Source organism: Pelodiscus sinensis, chromosome 12 (genome assembly GCF_049634645.1).
Source record: "Pelodiscus sinensis isolate JC-2024 chromosome 12, ASM4963464v1, whole genome shotgun sequence".
Taxonomy (NCBI): domain Eukaryota; kingdom Metazoa; phylum Chordata; order Testudines; family Trionychidae; genus Pelodiscus; species Pelodiscus sinensis.
The window spans coordinates 5005352-5029253 of NC_134722.1; the positions used below are offsets into that span (position 1 = coordinate 5005352).

The 23902-nt window shown below is 44.1% G+C and overlaps 2 protein-coding genes across 4 annotated transcripts in view; one reads left to right on the forward strand and one right to left on the reverse strand.

The window, feature by feature from the left end:
* The window catches only part of BANP (BTG3 associated nuclear protein), a 280256-nt gene extending 256822 nt beyond the window's left edge, over nucleotides 1-23434 (reverse strand). The window contains exon 1 of one of the 3 annotated variants that reach the window (XR_012906631.1): nucleotides 23271-23434. The gene's annotated coding sequence lies outside the window, so the exon portion shown is untranslated. The remainder of the gene's footprint in view (nucleotides 1-23270) is intronic. The other 2 variants (XM_075939922.1, XM_075939923.1) reach the window with 2 other exon arrangements.
* The window catches only part of KLHDC4 (kelch domain containing 4), a 316137-nt gene that overhangs the window by 44096 nt on the left and 248139 nt on the right, over nucleotides 1-23902 (forward strand). The gene's annotated exons all lie outside the window — the stretch shown is intronic.

Below are 23902 nucleotides of genomic sequence, written 5' to 3' on the forward strand. Positions count from 1 at the left end.
ACAGCCAGCTGGCCAGTCAGCTTCTCCTCTGCACCAGCCCACTTGGAGCTTGGTGCACCCTGGCTGAGCACCATGGCCAGCTGGCAAGGAAGCCGCTTCTCTTCGCTCCTGCCCGGCTGCCCTGCGCTCAGCCCGGGAAGCTTGCTGTTAGTGTTAGTATCCCAACACTGTCCAGCCTGGAGCCCCCTCCCCGAGCCAGTGTCCCCTTCTCCACCTCCACCTGCCTCCAGATTTCCTCCCAGAGCTTGCACCTCTCACCCCTTCCCACACCCAAATCCCTCATTCCCACCCCAGAGACTACACATCCTGTCTCAACACAGCAAGGGTCCAGCTAGACTGCAGGAGTTTGTCAGGATTCTGGAGATATCCCAGAAAAGCTCTTCTACATCCAGGGTTGCGTTTGTTCTTCCACTTTTTTAGTGGAAGAGCAAACAGGCTCTTTTGGTCACCCCTATATTCCTCTTTCAACAAGGCATAAGGTGGCTTCCAAAAGAAGGGGTTTTTTTCTGATATTTGGTCTAGTCTAGACAGGCCAAATGTTGGAAAAACCTCTTCCTACAGAATTTTTTTTTAAAGTAGCAGTATAAGGATTGGGGATAGCAAGTGATGGAAAGGAGAAGAATAGAGAGGGTGGGGCTTCAAGGAAGGGGCGGGGCGGTAGATCTTGGCTTGGTCTGTCATTTAAAAAGTGATCTTGGGTGTAAAAAGGTTGGAGACCACTGGCATACATCAATTGAGCCTTCCAACTGGCTAAGAATGTGTCTCCCAGTGATTTCCTCCCCATGTGTGACCTGGAACAAAAGAGGCAACATTTGACATTGCCCCTTGTGGTGAACAAATCTACTTGGGGAGTCCCCCACCGATGGAAGATTTGATGAAGAACATCTAATTGCAATTCCCAGTTAATATCGTGGGGAAATGTTCTGCTGAGACTGTCCGCTATGGTATTGCTGATGCCTGGTAAGTATGACGCGATTAGGTTGATGTTGTTTGTTAAGCATCAATTCCACAATTGTATCGCTTCGGCACAAAGGCATCGTGATCTCACTCCCCCTTGCCTGTTTATATAAAACATCATAGCTACATTGTCTGTAAGAATTCTGACAGTCGCACCTGATATGAAGTGTTTGAAGTGGTTGCAAGCGAGACGCACGGCCCTGAGCTCTAGTAAATTTATATGAAGTACTCTTTCCGTAGCGGACCATATGCTCTGATTTGTCATGCCATTCATGTGAGCCCCCCAACCCTAGGAGGGATGCATCCGTCGTTATCTGGAAAGAAGGCTGAGGACGACGGAATGGAATGCCCACCATTAAGTTCTGCGATTTGGTCCACCACAAAAATGGGAAAAATGGACCTGAGGTGGAGGAGTAACCAGTTTGTGGATGTCATGTTTTGCCAGAATGTATACTGACACTATCCAATGTTGTAGGCATCGGAAATGATGACGGGTGTGCATGACCACGTATGTGATCGCAGCCATATGACCCATAAGCTGAAGATAAGTGTGAATCACTACGAAGGGAGCTTGTTGGAGAATTGCAATCAGGTCTTGTATAGCATGGAACTGCTCCATTGGCAAGTACGCTCTCGCAGTGATAGAACCTAGTCTGGCTCTTATGAAGTTTATGACCTGAGTGGGCTCTGTCGTGGACTTCTGCTCATTGACAATGAGTCCGAGGGAGTTGAAAGTGCGCCTGACCATTAAGACCATGTGAAATGCCAAGTATTGAGTTCTCGCCTTTATCAGACAATCATCTAGGTACGGGAAGATAATAATGGCTTTGCGGCATAAATGGGCAACCACCACAGATAACATCTTGGAGAAGACTCTTGGGGCCGAAACCAAGCTGAACGGGAGAACGCGGTATTGAAAATGAGTGTCGCCGGCCACAAAGCGGAGGAAATGACGGTGAGCCGAGTGAATGGTGATATGCAAATAAGCATCCTACAAGTCGAGGGCTGCAAACCAGTCTGCATTGTCGAGTGCTGGGATCATGGACATGAGAGTAACCATTTTGAAGTGTTGTTTCTGAAGATATTGGTTCAGTCTTCGCAGATCCAAAAATGGGCCTCCATCCTCCTGTTTTCTTTTGCGTCAAAAAGTAACAGGAATAAAACACTTTTCACCTGAACTGTAACAGTACCATCTCTACAGCTCCTATTTCGAGTAAACGGTGTACTTCTTGTATCAGAAGATCTTTGTGAGATGGGTCTCTGAAGAGGGATGGGGTTGGTGGAGAAGGAGGAGGAATGGAGGTAAATGGGATCGCGAAACCGGACCTTACAACCTCTAAGACCCATCGATCCACAGTTATTACATAAGAACATAAGAACGGCCGTACTGGGTCAGACCAAAGGTCCTTCTAGCCCAGTATCCTGTCTGCCGACAGTGGCCAGCACCCGGTGCCCCAGAGAGGGTGGACCGAAGACAACGATCAAGCGATTTGTTTCCTGCCATCTCTCTCCAGCCTCTGAAAAAAAGGCCAAGGACACCATTTTATCCCCTGGATAATAGCCTTTTATGGACCTAACCTCCATGAAATTATCTAGCTTCTCTTTAAACTCTATTATAGTCCTAGCCTTCACAGCCTCCTCTGGCAAGGAGTTTCACAGGTTGACTACGTGCTGTATAAAGAAGAACTTTCTTTTATTAGTTTTAAACCTGCTACCCATTAATTTCATTTGGTGTCCTCTAGTTCTTCTATTTAGGGAACTAATAAATAACTTTTCTTTATCGGCCCTCTCCACACCACTCATGATTTTATATATCTCTATCATATCCCCCCTCAGTCTCCTCTTTTCTAAACTGAAAAGTTCCAGTCGCTTTAACCTCTCCTCCTATAGGACCCGTTCCAAACCCCTAATCATATTAGTTGCCCTTTTCTGAACCCTTTCCAAGGCCAAAATATCTTTTTTGAGGTGAGGAGACCACATCTGTACACAGTATTCAAGATGTGGGCGTACCATAGTTTTATACAGGGGCAGTAAGATATTCTGGGTCTTATTTTCTATCCCTTTCCTAATAATTCCTAGCATCCTATTTGCCTTTTTGACTGCCGCTGCACACTGTGTGGAAGTTTTCAGAGAACTGTCCACGATAACTCCAAGATCTATTTCCTCATTTGTCATTGCCAAATTAGCACCCATCATACTGTACGTATAGTTGGGGTTATTTTTCCACGATGTGCATTACTTTACACTTATCCACATTAAATTTCATTTGCCATTTTGTTGCCCAATCATTCAGTTTGGTGAGACCTTCTTGGAGTCCCTCACAGTCTGCTTCTGTCTTGACTATCTTAAACAGTTTTGTATCATCTGCAAACTTTACTACCTCACTGCTTACCCCTTTCTCCAGATCATTTATGAATAAGTTGAACAGGATTGGTCCCAGGACTGACCCTTGGGGTACACCACTAGTTACCCCTCTCCAATCCGAAAATTTACCATTTATTCCTACCCTTTGTTTCCTCTCTTTTAACCAGTTCTCAATCCAAGAAAGGACCTTCCCTCTTATCCCATGGCCATGTAATTTACACAAGAGCCTTTGGTGAGGGACCTTGTCAAAGGCTTTCTGAAAATCCAAGTATACTATATCTACTGGATCCCCCTTGTCTGCATGTTTGTTAACCCCTTCAAAGAACTCTAATAGATTAGTAAGACAGGATTTCCCTTTACAGAAACCATGTTGACTTTTGTCCAACAAATTATGTTTTTCTACATGTTTCACAATTTTATTCTTTACTATTGTTTCGACTAATTTGCCCGGTACTGAAGTTAGACTTACCGATCTGTAATTTCCAGGATCGCCTCTAGAGACCTTTTAAAATATTGGTGTCACATTGGCTACCTTCCAGTCATTAGGTACAGAAGCCGATTTAAAGGATAGGTTACAAACCACAGATAATAGCTCAGCAGTTTCCCATTTGAGTTCTTTTAGAACCCTTGGATGAATGCCATCTGGTCCTGGAGATTTGTTAACATTACGTTTTTCTATTTGTTCCAAAACCTCCTCTAATGACACTTCAATCCAGGACAGTTCCTCAGATTCATCACCCACAAAGGACGGTGCAGATTCGGGAATCTCCCCAACGTCCTCAGCCGTGAAGACTGAAGCAAAGAAACCATTTAGTTTCTCCGCAATGGCTTTATCGTCCTTGATTGCTCCTTTTATAGCTCGATCAACTAAGGAACCCACAGGTTTTTTAGCAGGCTTCCTGCTTCTAATGTACTTAAAAAACATTATTTCTTTTTGAGTTTTTGGCTAGCTGTTGCTCAAAATCTTTTTTTGCTTTTCTCATTACATTTTTACACTTGATTTGACAGTGTTTATGTTCCTTTCTATTTATCTCACTAGGATTGGACTTCCACTTCTTGAAAAATGCCTTTTTGTCCCTTGCTGCTTCTTTTACATGGTAGTTAAGCCACGGTGACTCTTTTTTAGGTCTCTTGCTATGTTTTTTAATTTGGGGTATACATTTAAGTTGGGCCTCTATATGGTGTCTTTAAAAAGTTTCCATGCAGCTTTCAGGGATTTGGCTCTAGTCACTGTGCCTTTTAATTTCTGTTTAACTAACCTCCTCATGTTTGTGTAATTCCCCTTTTTGAAATTAAATGCCAGGGTTCTGGACTGCTGAGGTGTTCTTCCCACCACAGGAATGTTGAATGTTATTATATTATGGTCACTATTCCCAAGCGGTCCTGTAACGGTTATTTCCTGGACCAGATCCTGCACTCCACTCAGGACTAAATCAAGAATTGCCTCTCCCCTTGTGGGTTCCTGCACCAGCTGCTCCAAGAAGCAGTCATTTAAGCCACTGAGAAATTTTATCTCTGCTTACTGCCCATTGGTGGTAAAAGGGCCGTAACCTGTGATGAAATAGAGAATGGCCCTGGGTGGTTGGTTCGACAATGGCAAGTGGTTCACAGACCTTGACGGAGGAGTCAAATTTGCTGCCTCTGGCCTGGTTGAGCTGTTATGTGTGACGGTTGGGCACGTTTGCGCTGCACTCTTTGTTTCTGTCTGGGCTGGTCAAAGGGATGTCATTGCTCCCTATGGTATTGGAAATCATACCGCTTTTGATACGGGTAATATCTCTTCCTCCTGTACAGAGGGGTATACATGCCCAGAGTGCGTAATGTAGTTCGGGAGTCTTTACCTGAATGGAGGACTTGGTCTGTCTTTTCAGCAAATAGCTTACGCTTCTCGAAGGGAAGGTCCTCCATCTTGTTCTGAAGTTCCCTTGGAACCGCCGCTGCAGCAAGCCATGACGATTGTCGCATTGCAATAGCCGTTGCCGTAGCTTGTGCTGATGTGTCGGCTACGTCCATAGCGATCTGCAGACAGGCTCTCGCCGCATTGTAGCCCTCTTGAACGATGGTTTTAAGTATGGGCTTCTTGGAGTCAGGTAGATACTGGAGTAAGTCCGTCAATTTTGAACAGTTATCAAAAAGATGATTTGATAGCAGCACAGCATAATTTGCTATACGAAGGACAGTGTAGCAGACGAATACACTTTCCTTCATAAAATGTCAAGCTTCTTTGTGTCCTTGTCACCAGCCGTATTTCTATATTGAGGCGGTTTAGACCTGTGCTAAGCAGCATCAAACACCAAAGAATTTGGCTGTGGGTGGTTAAACAAGAATTCTATTCCCTTCAAGGGGACAAAGTACAACTTGTCTCCTCGCTTGTTTGTTGGAGGGATCGAGGTTGGTGTCTGCCAGATCTTCTCCGCAGATTCCATAATTGCTTCATCGATGGGTACTGCGATTTTCGCCCTTTGTTGCGGTTGTAGGTTTTTGAGCAGCTTATACTGTTTGGTTTGTGTCTCTGCCAACTGTACTTGCTGGGACTCTGCAACACTTTTGAATAACTTTCACGTTGTTGGGGGGGGGGGGTGACATATTGCCTGGGAATACTGCTTCGTCCAGTGATGAAGACGATTGGTCGGTTGGCGACGTTTGTGGCTCCGGCTCCTCCAGGTCAGACAGTTGTCCTTCCTCAGGTTCTGAGACTTGAGCTTGTGCGTCCCGGGTTGGTTCAGATGGTGGTGGAGGCTGATTCGCTGTGTGGGATGCATCCTGGGGAGTTACACTTTGAGGTGAACGACAAGCGCAAGATGAGCTCTGTGAGGGGGTTCACTCACCACCACAGCACCCCCTGCTGTCTGTCCTAGGAATTAGCTCCTTCTGCTGGCAGGGTCCCTTCCCTCAGGTGGCGTTTCCCTTCTTTCCTCCAGGCCACGGTGTTCTCTTCAGGACACTGCCCTCCGGCAGTGCCCATGTCAGTTTCTGAGCACCCCTTCCAGGGGTTGCTGTTTCTTCAGCGGGCCGTGCTTCAGGCCCTGCAGTCTGGGGGTTTGCTTGGCCAGAGCTCCCCTAGCCCTGCCTTGCCTCCCCAGCTCTGCCCTACCTCCAGGGAGCCTCCTACTCCCCCAGCAGCCAGGCTCTCACTGCTCTCCCCGGGAGCAGCAGCCCATCCTCTTATATAGCTCCCAGCTGGGCCCTAATCAGCTAATGCAGCCTCAGATGGGGCTAAACTCCGAGGCCCTGCTCCAGGCTGGGGTTTGCCCTTAAAGGTCCAGTGCAGGGTGAACACCCTGTCACAAGCACTAATACACGTATGATGCATGAGAGTGCCTTGAGTAGTAATGAGGTTTGTGATGATAGCCGTAATCATGTCTGGATCTAGCAGGCAAGGAATGGCATGAAGACATCCTGCTACCATGGCGATGGTGACAAGGTGAGTATGGGGATCTATTCCGTGAGTAAGGCCCGTAATAAGATCTCCTTGATGGAGACCTGGATCGTCTGTTCCAATATCCTGAACGATGTCGCCTTGCGTCTGTGGCCGGAGAGATTGTGCGTCTCAGAGGGCTATAATATCGTCGACTAACAAGCAATAGATAGCTGGGTGGAGACGGAGACGGTGCTGGGAGAAGATAGGTAAAGGCGAGACTAATATGTGCCATGCCATAGATTTCTGGGCTGCCTTCGTGGGCACTGAGGAGACATGCGGCGCCAACAATCGTTGTCTGGAAGCTTCTCCCTCGGATGGTGCCAAGGTGCGCTGCACCATGGACAGTGCCAAGGTGTGCTGCACCGTGGACGGTGCCGAGGTGCGTTGTACAGCTCGCGGTGCCGAGGTTTTGTGCACCAGAGGTGGTTCCAGAACCTGCGGTGCCGTGCCAGGGTCAGAGGTGCGTGGAGCCCTGGTAAGGTGCCGGAGTGCATGGAACTGTGTAAGGCACCGTGATGCGCTTTGCTATGGTGGTCGGTGCAAAAGCAGACTTTGAAGAGCGTGAACTGACTGTCCGTGGTGCTGAATCAAGCGGAGTGAGAACCGAAGCCGAGGGACTTGGTGAATGTACGGGTGTCAGAGGAGGTGATGCTACTGATGGTGCCGGAGATTGCGGTGCCAGAGAGAGATCCTTAGTGCCCTTGTGCACTGGTGACAGCAACAGTGCCGACGATCTCGGGGCCGGGAGCTTCGGTGCCAGAGCAGCGGCCTTCACCAGCTTCTGGAGAACACCAGAGGTCCCAGGCTTATTTCCCTTGCTGATTCGAGTCTCAGAAACAGCAGGGAAAGATTGCGCAGGGGACAGCCTGACCTTCTTGGCTACTGTAGACGGCGGGGGAGAAGCTGCCCACTTATGCGACCTAGAAGGTTCAGAGGAGGGTCGCGGAGAGGGAGTTGTTGGTTGAAGCGCCTTATCAAGGGAGATCATTTTTAGGCGCATCTCCCTATCTCTTTGGGCCCTAGCCGTTCATTTTGTGCAGTGAACGCACTTTTGCGGAACATGTGTTTCGCCGAGACAGTGGATGCATGTGGCATGCCCATCGGATGCGGGTATGGCCTCTCGACATTCCGAGCATTTTTTAAAACCTGGGGAGCCAGGCATTGTGAATCTAACCCTGTAAACTAATGAACAAAGTTCTAACTAAATAACTGAGATAATTAAAAAAAAAAAAAAAACCAAGAATGTTCTAACAGCTACACTAAATGATGACTAATCTAACTATTTTGTAAAGTAATAGATCGCTTCTCTGGAGAGACCTTGCGCTCCGCCTGCCACCGAAGACGGTTGAGAGGAACTGGCGGGTGCCGGACTGCACGAGACAAAAGAGCATGAACGGCGCATGGCGCTCACCGCGCACGCGCGGTCCGGCCAACTACGGCTAAGAAAAATCTCCGACCTGCGGCGCCGGGATGTGCCCGACACCAAGGGTATGTCTAGACTACAGGGTTTTGTTGACAGAAGTTTTGTCGACAGTTACAGTCGATAAAGCTTCTGTCAACAAAGAGCATCTAGATTACATCCAGTTCTGTCAACAAAGCAAGCCACTTCATCGACATAACTGTGGACGAAAAGGACAGTGTAGATGCAATAATGCCTTCTTTCGACAGAACTCTGTCGATAAAAGACGTTATTCCTTGTAGAATGAGGTTTACATACGTCGACAAAACTGCTGAGTTTTGTCGACGTTATGTCGACATAACTCCAAGGCAGTGTGGACTCGGGTATAGTTTTGTCGACAAAAGTGGACAAAACCCTGTAGTCTAGACACACCCCAATAGTGGAGCACCCATAGGGACAACTCGAAGAAGCAGCTAGATAATTTCATGGAGGTTAGGTCCATAAAATGCTATTAGCCAGGGGATAAAAATGGTGTCCCTGGCCTCTGTTTGTCAGAGGCTAGAGACGGATGGCACAAGACAAATTGCTTGATCATTGTCTTCAGTCCACCCACTCTGGGGCACCTGGTGCTGGCCACTGTCGGCAGACAGGCTACTGGGCTGGATGGACCCAGTCAGTATAAAACATTCAACCTACAATTTGAATTTTGTTTAAATTTTCCCTCATAGGTTTGAGCAAAATTCATTCACATATTTTTAGATTAGTTAAGTGGAAAGAAACATCTTCTTCCACCTTTAAACATGACCCATGAAATTAACAGAAGAATTCCAAGTATTGTTATAGGCTGGGACTAACCAGCTAAGTAGTAGTTCTGCAGAAAAGGACCTGGGGGTTACAGTAGATGAGAAGCTGGACATGAGTCAACAGTGTGCTCTTGTAGCCAAGAAGGCTAATGGCATATTAGGTTGCATTAAGAGGAGCATTGCCAGCAGATCCAGAGATGTCATTATTCCCCTTTATTCGGCTCTGGTGAGACCACATCTGGAGTATTGTGTCCAGTTCTGGGCCCCCCACTACGAAAAGGATGTGGACGCATTGGAGAGGGTCCAGCGGAGGGCAACCAAAATGATTAGGGGGCTGGAGTATATGACTTATGAGGAGAGGCTGAGAGAGTTGGGTCTGTTTAGTCTGCAGAAGTGAAGAGTGAGGGGATATTTGATAGCAGCCTTCAACTTCCTGAAGGGAGGTTCCAAAGAGGATGGAGAGAGGCTGTTCTCAGTAGTTGCAGATGGCAGAACAAGGAGCAATGGTCTCAAGTTGTGGTGGGAGAGGTCCAAGTTGGATATTAGGAAAAACTATTTCACTAGGAGGGTAGTGAAGCACCAGAATGGGTTACCTAGGGAAGTAGTGGAGTTTCCATCCCTAGAGGTGTTTAAGTCTCGGCTTGACAAAGCCCTGGCTGGGTTGATTTAGTTGGGATTGGTCCTGCCTAGAGCAGGGGGCTGGACTCAATGACCTTCTGAGGTCTCTTCCAGCTCTATGGTTCTATGACAAGAAATCCAGCTTCTGGCTCCCAAGCCAGAGTCCTGCCCAGTCTCTGCTCCATGACAGGCTGCCATCCAGACTCCAGATCTGGGCTGCCACCCAGGCTTCCCATTCTTTGCTGGGAGCATGGCAGTCAACCGGACTCTGGGTGACGATCTCCTCACTAGAGACAAGAAGCCCAGGGCAGTTTCTTCCCCACTCCCAGCTCAAAGCACAGAGACAAGAATCCTGGGAAGCTTCTTCCCCACTCCTGGCTGGGAGTGTGGTGACGAAAAGCCCCAGACGGCAGATGGGCTCCTGGCAGGGAAGTGCATGGAACTGCGAGCCTTGGCTTTCAGGCCTCCACACTGTCACTCTTCAGTTGGTTGAAGCGTTCCTGGTGAGGACAACCACCACCAACAGAAGGAGGGTAATGTGGACATCTGCCACCCCAGCAATTAATGGGATGGCTGTAAGTCAACCTAACACATAAATACATAATTGCTTAAATATAGGACTGTAGATATGGTGTATTCTCTTGGTTAGCAACAGGAAGCACCACATGTAGCATTAAGTCTATTTTTGGTTGCAAAACAGTATTTTAATGGTTACTGACCAATGAAAATCCATCTTTAGGAAAGATAAAAAAGAATTACTTTAGTTCTCACTCCCCGACATGCAGAGAGTGCTGTGGTGCAAGGCCTCAAATGCACGTCAATTTCTCTGCGTGCTTCCATTCAGTCTTCCTGCTGTCGCTTTTCTAATCATTATATGATGGTTCTACAAACCAATATAGGACGACCTGTCTTACACATTTCTGTGAGCTGCGATTGGTGGAATGGGTGTCAATGATTTAAAACTATATATGACATAAGTATTAAAATAAGCTGAGAAATGCTACTTGCTGTCATTTTGCTTAGTTAATTCTTGAACAGCAACAAATTATCTCTCTCTCTCTATATATATATATATATATATAAAATGTTCCCGTTGGATGACAATATGACACCATCAAGTCACTCCGCATCCCACAGGCTGGGGGGTAGACATGGGCAGTTGAAGCCCCACTCCCAACCCCGCCCCCTTCTGCCCGAGGCCCCAACCTTGGAGGTAAGCCCAACCCACTGCCAGCCCAGCCCTCTCCAGGTGGTCCAGCTTGCCCCAGCTGCCAGGGTTAGAGCCAGGCTTGGCTCACAACACAGCCCGGCCCAGCCGGCCCAGGCTGACAGAGTTAGAGTCGTGCCTGGAGTGTGCCGTGGCCCAGCCCGCCCCTGTAGGGGATGGAGAGAGAAAGAAGGGGCAGGCCAGGAATGTCACTGTTTAACCTTACTGGGTGATGCTTACCAATTACCAGTTAACTGGAGGCCCAGCTGGGCTGAAGTAGCCCTCGCCCACCCACATTGCAGCAGGTCCCGTGCAGACAGAGCAGCTCATAGCGCGGGGGGGGGGGGGGAGGGGGATTTAAGCAGTTAACCAATTAAACATAACCGGTTAATTGATTAAATGGGATTTTATCATCTTTAGTTCAGACTTTCAGTTTTTCACCTTGTGATAGGATAACTTGGATGTATTCCACCTAGGTCTAAACTTTAACACCATCTGGAAATCACAGTTTGTGTAGAATAGGGCTGCCATTCATTAATGATATTTCTCGTGGATCACCTCTGCATTTTAGGTGAACTTTAAGATGATGACAGTATTGACCTATGCAGTCCCTGTAGGGTCCATCTCTTTCTTCCTGTAAAGTTTCTGGAAGATGTAATTAACTGTGGTGCTTAAGATTGCAGCCTCATTGTTTAAAGGAAGTGGTAGAGGCAGGATATTTTCAGTGGCAGTTTCTTCATTCTGAAGACTCCTCAGCACCCCCACCCCAATCTCACTGGCCCTGGCCTAACATATTCTGTATATTGTGACCTTGATATTACACTACAAAATTAGTCTCTCTTTTTTCTGGGTGGTGGAGCTTTTGAATAGGGTTTGGAGTGGGTGAAAAAGATGGCAATCGAAGAATAGAGATGTTTTTCCACCTAATGGGTTTGGATCAATGTAAGAATGGCCATATTGGGTCACATCAAAGTTCCATCTAGACCAGTATCTGGTCATCCAACAGTGGCCAATGCCAACTGCCCCAAAAGGAATAAACAGAATGAGTAATTATCAAGTGAATCATCCCCCATTGTCCATTCCCACCTTCTTGCATGACTGGCTGCGGAGCCGTCCTTACCCCATACGCAGAATATGCAGCAATATAAGGCATCCAAAAAATTTGGGGTACCATTGGGTCTTACTGTCCACCCACCCACCTCTTCCTATCCCTGTTCTATCACTCTGCTTCCTCTGGAGAAGATCTAGTTAATCTGAAAGTGAAAAACCTTGCCAGAACTATTAGCAGAACGTTCAACCTGTGAAAGAGCCATTCAAGTGATAATAAAGCCATTCAATAGGCATTTCCCAACCCTGGGTGTATGCTGTCAGTTTCTGAGTTTTAATCTACAGGACCGTAGTCTAAAACTTCCTTTAAAATATTTCATTAATATGTTGCTGAACATTATAAAATTGCATTTTAAAAAAAGCACCATTCCCCCACTCCATGCTGTCGATGGGCATAGGGGCACCAGTTTAATAGTCCTGCACATGGCCCTATAAATCCTAAAGATGGCCCTGACTGGCTAAAATACCTGGAGTCTTGAACAAAACAATTTTTATTATTTCAAATTTATCTAGACTGTAGGGTTCTTGAGGAGCCTTACCTATTCTATGTTCTGTACAAAGCCAAGTTTGGTTAACAATAAATACAATGAAGCTATTATTTGAAGTATTTTTACTTTCCAGGCTCCCACACTTTGTTTCTTTTTCAATTTAAATTTTAATGGAATATTTATGTTTAAGATTTGGAAGGAAGGGAGGGGAGAAGGAGGAAAGAGAAGACTGTTGATAGCAAATGTGAAGAACTTAAGGACTTTTTTCATATTTATTCTTATATCTGATATTCCCATAATGAAATTGACTAGAAAAAGTGCAAACTGATTAATGGGATAAGGGGAAAAGACAAAGAGGTGTCTGAAACCCAGAGAGGTAACTCTGGTAGTTAGCTGAAAGCACTTGTTCACAAATACATGGAGTTAAACATAAAACTAGAAGCCCTGTTTATGATGTTTGAACTTTAAATAAGCACCAATATGTGACTAATACAAAATGCTGACTAGGGTCGAGTTATTTTTGTTTACATTCCATGTTTCTTTAAAAACACAAATATTTATAAGCAAATAGTGCACCTCCACTAACTTTTTTGGCTACAATTCATTTAAATATTAAAAATGGTGGGGAAACAGCTTACAGGTGCATGGTCAACAGCCTTACTAACATACAAAAATATTATAAAATAAATACAATTTTACTTTCTAAAACTGGGGGGGGGAGGGCAAATGAATAGGCCTATATAGAAACATATACATCAGCTGGTCCTGTTTTAATGTCGACAAATATTGGCTGATATTCTGGAATGATACTTTACAATTGCAAGATTACTATAATACTTCAATTGTACGTATTAGGAGGCCATTTGTTCCAGTTTACCATATAATCTAATATATGACATTTTAACTTCCCCATTGCCAACTCCAAGCCTTTACATTACATTTTGTTTTTTTTTAAAACTAGAATAAATCCAATGATCAATACAAACACACATTTTCAAATACAGGCAGTTCCCGAGTTACGCGGATCTGACTTATGTCGGATCCACAGTTACAAACGGGGTTTGCGCCGCGTCTCCTTGGTCTGCTGGAGTCCAGCAGACCAGGGAGACAGGGAGCAAGGCCTCTGAGGATGCCGGCAGTGGGACGGCCACGTCTGGGCTGTCCCGCTGCCCGCGTGTTCTGCGGCTTTGCTCCGCGTCTCCCTGGTCTGCTGGAAGCCAGCAGACCAGGGAGATGTGGAGCAAAGCCGCGGAGCACGCGGGCAGCGGGACCGCAGTGCGTCTCGGTCCGCCGCCCGCGTCTCCCTGGTCTGCTGGGGGGGGCGCGCAGCTAGTACGCCCCCCGCCCAGCAGACCAGGCTTTTCTCCGGAAGCAGCTGGGGCACTGCCGGTTGGTCCCGCAGCGCCGTTCTGGGCACTACTGGACCAACCCGGCAGCACCCCAGCTGCTCTGCTCCAGGCGTCCTGATTCAGTCGCTGCTGGTCAGTTTCAGCAGCGGCTGAATCAGGACGCCTGGGGCAGAGCAGCTGGGGTGCTGCTGGGTTGGTCCAGTAGCGCCTAGGAGCAGTGCTACTGGAGCAACCCAGCAGCACCCCAGCTGCTCTGCCCCAGGCGTCCCCAAGTCAGCCGCTGCTGAAACTGACCAGCGCTGACTACAGGAAGCCCGAGGCAGAGTTGCTCTGCCCCGGGCTTCCTGGAATCAGCCGCTGATCGGTTTCAGCAGCAGCTGACTTGGGGATGCCTGGGGTTCTTAAGTTGAATCTGTATGTAAGTCGGAACTGGTGTCCAGATTCAGCCTGTTGAAACTGATCAGCGGCTGATTCCAGGAAGCCCGGGGCAGAGCAACTCTGCCTCGGGCTTCCTGTAGTCAGCTGCTGGTCAGTTTCAACAGTGGCTGAATCTGGACGCCAGTTCCGACTTACATACAGATTCAACTTAAGAACAAACCTACAGTCCCTATCTTGTACGTAACCCGGGGACTGCCTGTAGTTGTTCTTTGTGGCAAATACGTACTTTCTTTTTCATGCACCACTGGCAGCTAGTCAACCCCTTCTTTATTTGTCCTGCATCCAGCATGGATACTACTGATCCTACAAACTTAAACATGTGATTAGCCTTATGAATTGTGAGTAGTCCAATGGAACTACTCACCATGTGTTAAGTTAAGCAGATGCATACATATTTACTGGATCAGGGCCCAGCAGTGCTCTTTGCAGGCTTTCACCTCTGTGACATTCAAAACCATTATAACCTAAAGTCTATGTCCATTTCTAGGCCAGAGTCACTGCATTTGGCAGTCAGAACTGAGTCTTCTTTAACACTAGTGAATAATTCCCTAACAAAACACATTATATCAACATATTATAATATTTTAATTAATAAGAAAAACAGAATAAAAGCCACCTTTTTAATAGTGCATAAGGTCAAATGCATTGTAAATACATGAACTACCAAATCTCCTATGGACTGCATACACCAATATGATGAAACTAGACAGTAGAACCTTGAAAGTATTTTAAATAGAAAGTCTATTTTACACTGCGTTTACTTGCACTGTAAACTATGGTAAGAACACAAAAGCATAAGCTTATTGAATAGTCAACTAGTGATGAGACTAGTCACTTCCCCCTTTCTTGCTGCCTCTATCAGCAAGGGGGAGGAGCTGGAGCCGGTGCTCGGGGGATAGATAAATGAGAAGATAAATGAAAGCCGATTTCCCCCACACCTGTCTTCACGGGGATCAGGAGAGGTAGAGGCACAGTGGGAAACGGCCGGAGTGAGTACTAAAGCAGTTTCCACTTGCGCTGCTTCTACTGTGATTCTGCTTTTGAAATGTACAAGAGCTCAGGCAGGGCTCTTGTACATTTCAAAAGCAGAAGCCCGGCAGGGGGAGCAGGGCCAGCGGGAGTCCCCCACTGGTCCCGCACTCCCTATAGGGCTTCTGCTTTTGAAATGTACAAGATGAGGGGCTATACAACTATTCAATTACATCCCTAGTAAATTAGCTTACTTTTTCTTAATGAATAAATCTTTCATTAGTATTACTGGATTAGCTACAAACATTGTCATTGGTTTGAAAGCTGAGGGACAACTGACTTGGATAAGTGACTGGTCCTTTGGAAGTGGAAGTAATTGTTTTGATTTTTGGTATGAGGAACCATCTATCACAAAAGCAGGCACGTCTGAGTGGCAAAATGTAACAAAGTGCCCAAAGAAACTGTCTGTGGCTCTACATTAAGACTGTTTCAGTGTTTCATGAGTTCACATTTGTTATTTGATTTGTAAAGTCTAAAATTCACAACTCATAGCAGATTTGTGCCCTGTTGCTTGATGGTTTGTCTTAAGGTTGGCACTCATGTTCATAAGCTACTCTAGGCAGCTTGTATATATCTATACCAATCTAAAGTATTTGCTTTGAAGTTTAAGTTCTTCTGTATTTTTAAACCCATGTTTAATGAATGCAGGGAAGTGCCAAATCACATGCAGGTAACTTTTTTTCCCCCCACTTGTGTGTTTTATTTTAACTCTATGAAAATCAAAGTTTATGTTCAAGGAAGGAATATCCTCATTTTAACACATACAACAAACTCAGTGATCATAAGAGGTCTCAGGGCAGAAGGGAATCAAAAGAGACAGTGTCTCACTTATTACCATAAATACATGAAATAATTCAAATACTATTTTGGACTGCTTTCATGAAAAGTCTGGTCTCATACATTCCTGACAAAATGATCCAACTGTAATTTAAAAAACAAACAAACCCATCATTCTTTTTGGCTGAGGTAATAACTGGAAACAAGAGTTAAAAAGTGATGGAAAATTAATATAGTTAAGTCCAAACTCTGCATTGTTATTGTGCCTAATTATTGTAAACCAGAATATATGACAAAGAGGACTTGCCTGCCACACTACCATTTTAGATAAATGAGAAGATATACCTATTGAAACTCTGTTTAACCTAGTTTGATTGACACAATGTATATAAACAAATTATACAATAAAAACAGTGGCAAGTTCAAATATTTAGGTTATTTTTTAAAATATTTTGTATTTCTGATAACTTAGTGGATCTTAAAGCAGTTTAAAAATATTAAGCTTCAAAACTCAACAGCTATATGAGGTAGTTAGGAATACTAATGGACCTTTTACCTACCAATGAAAACCAGCCATAAGCAGGGTGGAATGTAACAGCTGTTCATCAATACTATGCTGGAAGATTTAACCAGGTGGAAAGCAGAGTTGTCTTATGGGTAAAGGAAACCTGAGTACAAGTCCAGATCAGAGTTCCTGGCTCTGCCACTGGACTGCTAAGTGACACTGCACAAGTCACTTCCCATATATGTGCCTCAGTTTCCCCATCTGTAAAATGGGGATTATAATTTGAGCACTATGAATTAGAAGTACTGCAAAAGCTCTGACAAGAATAAACTTTCAGAATGAATTAAGTGAGAAAATAGTTCTCAGAGATAACTTGGCCAGAATACCCAGACTGTCTTACTCTTCTATAAAGCATCATGTGACCTTTAATGACAAGTGATTACAACCTTTACTTTATACCTCACTGCAAAGCGGATACCTCAAAAAACTCCATTTTTGTACATAACATTGTGCTGGGCCATAGGCTTGGTATAAATTCAGAAGAAGACTGCCTCCTACTGAATAACCAATACCATTTCTTAAAGCAACCTAAGTTATGTGGTAGCAGAGTGAAATTAACCAGGCTGATGAGTTTCACCACCACTTAACACACTGAGGAAGAGAGAAATAGTAAAGACCTTTCCCAACCCCACAATACAGCCAGGAGAGGGTGAATACACAGCTGTCAAAATGGCATGGGAAAAGAGAAAGTTCAATCTTCCTTCCAGTGGAAGTGTATGTGCGTTCTATGTATGAAAGATAAGCAGGTGATTGCAAGCAGATACCAGGGACAGCATCCTTTCCAGCAAGGGTAGGTTTGTTGAAACCAGGCTTCTCACAAATTCATTGTCCCTGTACCTTGTTTGCGTGCTTCCCCCAGTTCCTCTTTCATATCAACTTCGAACTACTGGTTGTTCTAGTAAACTGACAATGGATGCACAGAATCTGTGACTTTTGTGACCTCCATGACAGTTGCTTAGCCTTACTTATGAGCCATCAAGCACGGGGAAAAAACAAACAAACCTCTGGCAGCACTGAGACTTTTTCAAGAGAGAGGTAGTAGTTGTTAGCAGGGAATTAAACAGATATCAGAACCTGCTGATCTGGAGAAGCTAAATCTGCTCTCAGCATCCAAGGACAGTAGGACTTAGGCAACAAATGTGGGCTTGTTTTAAAATCCTATTTTCTACACCAATGCTTTGTCCCTATTGCTAAACAGACAATACACAACCTATATATCACTTTGGGCATTTTATGACATATGTTTGTTGCCCTTACTTGTTTTAGATATTTTGACCAAAACATTCCTATTATTGTATTAAAACATTTTATTTTGTACTAGATTAGAATGTATTTGTAGTAGTGTTTATGAACATGTTTTAGAAAATGCCACATTCTTCATTATCTTCAGATGTAATTCAGATTTCCACTACATATGTTCTCCAGTTTCAATATAAAAAAGTAGGGATTTTGACACAAAATCTCTATATTTTAGCAGGTACAATATACAGCTTAAACACAGTAATGGGTTGAGTCAAATAGAAAACTACACACAGTATTTTTGTTTGGTTTGTATTAATGCAATTACTTAATTATAAAGGTTTAATCACCTTATTTTATGAAAACCCACAAAGGGGGTGGAGGTGGGAGAGATCAGGGTTTTACTCAGTGTAAAATGCTACAAACATGGGCAATGATATGGAAATCTTATGGACCTCTTCATCAGATCTTACCTCACACAGCTCTATTCCAATACAGCCATATTACAAGAAACCACCCAGATTTTTCACACCTTTCTATAATATGGAGATATTCAGAGGAAGGGAAGGATAGAGTCATGGTAGACAGCTTACGCCATTTCCACAGAGAAGAGGGTAGATGAATGAAATTCTGAACTCACTCTTTGGCCTTAGAAATCTAAAGTTAACACCATCTGAGTTACAAATATTGTGGGAGAAAATTCTAACTTGGTTCACAGATCAATAAATATTGCTTATTAGTACCTGGAAAACGGATTTTTATTTAAACCTGTTGAAAAGAAAATATCTGTTGCAAAGCAAACATTTTAAGTTCTGGTTTTTAAAAAGGCATTTTAAACATTTTAAAGGAAATGTAATGGAAAAATTTAATTAAAATTGCAAATTAAATTTTTGTGGTTTCTTTTTTTAAAAAACTCCCCCTCCAAAAATAGCTTTCAGTTTTTCATAAAAAAACTGAAAACATATAAAAAATTGAAGCATTCTACAAAAATATTTTTATTAAAATGACCAGTTCTGCTCATTATCACTAGTGAACATCTTAAAGCAGTTAACAAAAACCATTCAAAGAAAGTTCTGTTCTCTACCTTTCCATCTCTGTTTATAGGTCTTACTAAATTCAGCTCTCTTCTTTCACTCCCAACTTGCAACAATGGCCAGAAACGCTTTTATTAATCTTTGGAAGATCTTAAGCATTTTCCTTGCAGATATGAATGTCACCAAGGTTACATGCATGAATGTGTTTCTTCTAGGATGAAGAACTTTGATAATACCTTCCTGAGCTAACTATGAAGACCACTGGAAATTTTAGCTAGCACAGAAAACAGCTGTGGCAAAGCAAATTCAGCAGTAACTTCCAGTTACCTTCCAAGTAAAATTAGAAGCAATAATTCTCACTCTCAAAGTCCTACGTACAGAGCGTATGTCACAGCTACTTCAAAGGTCAGCATCCTTCTGACCCACTGGACCAACTATATATGTCCAGTTGTTTTATAAGGTTAATACTGAAGGGAGCAGCAGGGAGTGAAAGACCTTAGCCACCATCCAGAAATAAGATGTATGCATGACTCTGGCTTCATTCAGGAAGCTTTGCAAGATGTAACATTTAATTCAGGCTTTTAACTGCCAGTGTTGCAAATGTTCAACTTACATGCTAAATTTTCCTTTCTCTGTCTCATAAAGCTGTTTTGTTATGGTGTCATGGAGGTTACTGCCTAGAGAAATATTGTTCATGTCAGGCAAAGACCACACACTTACTGTGAGGACAGACACTATTACTTATATTAGTAAGAAATACTGGTTTGAGTTTCCTTATTTAACTCACAAATCTGTAGACTCTTCAGATTTGGAGAAGTACATCTGGACAACAGGTGAGAGAAATATGTGTGTAATGTGTTTTATTCTTATAAGATTAATCTCAAGCAGAATGCTTCATAACAAGAAAGAATAATATGACTTTATATTCTCTTTCTAGTGCATATTATTAAATTTCTATATTAAAATTGTCTTCTGACATGCTACTTGAGAAAAAATAAGTATTCTAACACAAGCTTCCAATCAGGCTAATTTTGAAAAAGTATGGCAATGAACCTGTATAATACACTGTTAAACAAGTCAATTGTTTACTTCCATCCATTGGGGGACCTTCCTTATTCTCAAAAATAACTGTTTTAAGATATTTACTTCCTGCAAACTAACATGATAGATTTCTGTAAAAAGGAAGTTGTTTAATTGTGTATCTGGGCATCAACTGTAGAAAACTGAGGTAACTATGACACTGAGCTTTAAGACAGAGGGAGAATACTAATATTGTTCAAATTCTTGCTGAGTACATATATAATTCAACAATTAAACTGAAGAACAATCTATAATGATAGAGGGCACTGAAGCTATGTCTACACAGTAGCGTTATCTCGGAGTAAGGTTAGTGCACATCTACACTACAAGCCATTATTTTGAAATAATGGTGAGTTGGAGGACTTCTTACTATGGCTCCTGTAACCCTCATTTTACAAGGAGTGAGGGAAGTCGGAGGAAGAGTGCTTTAACTAACTCTGACTTCCTGAGGTGTAAACAACGCCAAAATAAGCTATTTCGAATTAGGCCAAGAGTAATTATACCCATGAGAAAAAGATTTTATTAGAAGTGAGTTTAGTATGTACAGTGTAACTGCTTTAAACAACAAAAAAATATTTGGCTGGTAGGTTTCTATATATTCCTGTGACAATACTGCATTGGTTGGCCTGGTAGATTCACTATATTCCAAAAACTTGCAGAATGTTTTTGTAGTGTTACTTTTGTGTGTGCTTCTGTGTGTGCAGACAAATTCCCATCTCCACCCAATATTAAAAACAAATGGTTGTCTTTAATCTGGGAAGTATCCTTCTATACATTTCTTATGTGAACCACCAAAATTCCAACTTAAACAATATCTCGGTAAAAAATATTAGAGTCTGGAAGTTGTAATAAAGAGATGAGAATACACTCGTTCTGTGAATTCATCTCATTTGTTTTCATGTGACCATAAAACGGGTAGAAAAAACCTACAACTTGCCTATGTAAATCATTGCAATTTGGTTAATGTAGACTGAAGCTACACAGCACTCATTGTAGAATCATGATCTTAATCAGGACAACCTTGAATACTCTTCTTATACATTTAATCTTTCCTTAGCTAATTAGTGGAAATCAGTAAAAACATCTTTTGTGCCACAGAAAAGTCTTATTTTTGTCCAGGGAACCTAAGTACTGGACTATTTCAAACAAATTGTTTAGAAGAAATTACACTAGTTGAATCCTAATCATATATAATATCAGACAGCAGAATGTCCAGTGGAATAGCGTGATACTATTAGGCATTAACATAACTAATCTCTTCAAGAGCCTTACAATTTTAGGCCTGGCTGGTGCCACTTGATGAATTAAATGTGACAGGATCTCAAAGATGTTAACCTACAAGTTACCATAAATAAGATTTTGGGACAAATCAAAACACAAAATGTGCAAAAGACTTTCTGAAAGAGAGGATGTTTACATCTATGAAAACTAAATTCAATGTTTTAAGTGCTCTAACAATTTATCGAGTTTTTCCTATCTGACATCATTGAATGTATTATTGCAAATAGAATTAGTAAGTTAAAATACAGAGTGATGTACTTACTGAAGTTGACTACAGGGTTTCATGATCAATTAGAACTATTGATAGATTTTATACAACATTCATTTAACATCTATTTAAATGAATTAATGTTTTATTCAAAGAAAATAAAGGGAAACTCAAGTTGCAGTGTTCAAGACTTAAAAATAGTTTCAAGTACCATTCTTCCCCTGCACATTTTGATGGTTTTACAGACACATTTAAAGTGTTTCTCTATAAAAACTACAAAAAAGAAACTGTATTTAAACTGAAACTAACTATACAGAAAGGAAGGTTAAACAAAGTTAACTGGAGAAGTAGCAAACAAAATGCTCAAGCTTTCCCTTGTATTACTAGGAATTATCAGTAAAAATAGCAGGCAAAACTTTTTCAGAAAACGAAGGGTTGTTTTTTTTTCAGTTTCCAAATGCCCATTTAAATAGGTGCTTCTTTTAAAAGAACAAAATTCTTCTCTTGGGAATACTAAAAATAAATGACTATATAAATTATAAAGCCCCCTAGTAAAATTTGGTTATAAGTTTAGTACTGTTCACCATATAAGGAGGGAAAAAAATCTTTAAAAACATGTTAATATTCCAAAGACAAGAGGACAAAACATCTGATGGCTAAGTGCACACTGGTTCAGAAAGTATCAATTCAAAAGAATTGCACTTGCAAATAATGGCATGAAAAAAATTGGCATGTACTTCGTTATGTATCTGTTTCTGTTATTTCCACTCCAACTCATCTGATGAAGTGAGCCTTTCCCACAAGACATGCATCTGACGAAGTGGGTCTTTGCCCACAAAGCTTATGCTCCAACACTTCAGTTAGTCTATAAGGTGCCACAGGACTCCTCGCCGCTTTTCCCACAAGAGCTCATGAGCCTATATGGTTTTGTTAGTCTCTAACATACCACAGGACAACTTGCTTTTCAAGTTACAAACTAATACAGCTACCCCCTCTAAGATCCACTATATCATTTGTGCAATCAGCTGTCAGTACGTCTAAGCCCCAACCTCTTTCCATTTACAAAAGTACACAAGTGACACTTGGGGCGAAGAAAAGGGGGGCGAACAGCCTCTCAATTTTTATTTACAATCCATTTTGAGCGTAGAAGGTGCCCCTGGAGGAAAAAAAAAGTGTCCCTTCCCAAAAAACTCACCATGTAGTGTATGTGCTATGCTGGGGTGGAGGGGAAAGGAATTACATCTGCCTCACCAGCCCTTTTGATAAGAGTATCGCAACCACAGAGCGGCTCCCTCAAGATTGTGATACCCATGGGAGAATAAATGTAGGGTGCCCCCCATGCTAGCCTTGCAGCCATGGACATAGTGGGACTGAGGACTATGGTGGGGCAGCCCCCCCCCCGCGGGTAGTGCTACCCGTGGGGGAAGGAATAAAGTAGCGCAATCTCCCCTTAACGCTAGCCCTGCAACCACTGGGGGGGGGGTCTGAGCCCCACCCCTCCTAGGACTATAGTGGGACAGCACTGGGTTGGGCAGCGAACAGCCCCTCCCCCACAGTGCGGCGGGGGGGGAACGCAGAGACACCCCCCGCCAGAGCCCCACACGGGGGGGGGGAAGCCCCCCCCGCAGAGACCCCACCACAGTGCAGCCCCACGGGGCGGGGGCCTGTCCGCCGGGGCGAGGGGGGGGGAGTGGAGAGTCACCAGAGCCCACAGGCAGGAGGGGCGGGGGGAGAGCGCCCCCAGCTGGGGGAGAGCCCCCCCCGGCTGGGCCCCTCCCTGCGCCTCTCGCTCGCGGCCCGGTTGCTAGGCCAAGGCGGTGAGGAGCGGGGCAGCCGTGCCGCGCCCCGGCCCTCAGGCCCCAGAGAGGCCGGCCCCAGCCAGCCGGCCGCGGGGAGCCGCGGTTACCGTGTGTGGTGACGAATTCTCGTGGTGTTTGTCGAGCGGCTGCGATAATGGCGTCCTTCCTCGCGAGAGATCTCCGCGTCCTCACTGCGCAGGCGCTGCGCCGCCGCGCCGCTCCCGCTCCTTCCCTCGCGCCCCGCCACCGCCCTCCTCGAGAGGCTCGCGCAGCCGCCTAGAGAAGCCTCCCCGCAAACCGCCCTTAACCGCCGCAAGGCCGATGTTGACTACAACTCCCAGACGCCCGTGCGCGAGGCCTGTGCTCCCAAGAGGCAGGCTGGGATGTGTAGTACCGTAGCGTGCCCCCGTGCCTGCTGGGAGTTGTAGTCCAAAAAGGCCCTGCGTTTTCTAGCCCCATTTTATGCCAGTGTGGTGTCACCCTTGGTAATTACACCCCCTCCTCTCACCACCACACTGAGTCACAGGCGGGCTTGTGTGTCTGGCTGTTGCTGGAAACGGACCATACCCATTTTTCTGGTTTGGATCTGGTATCATGGGCTATGTCTACACTGGCATGATTTCCCGGAAATGCTTTTAACGGAAAAGTTTTCCGTTAAAAGTATTTTTGGAAAAGCACGTCTAGATTGGCAGGATGCTTTTCCACAACAGCACTTTTTGCAGAAAAGCGTCCATGGCCA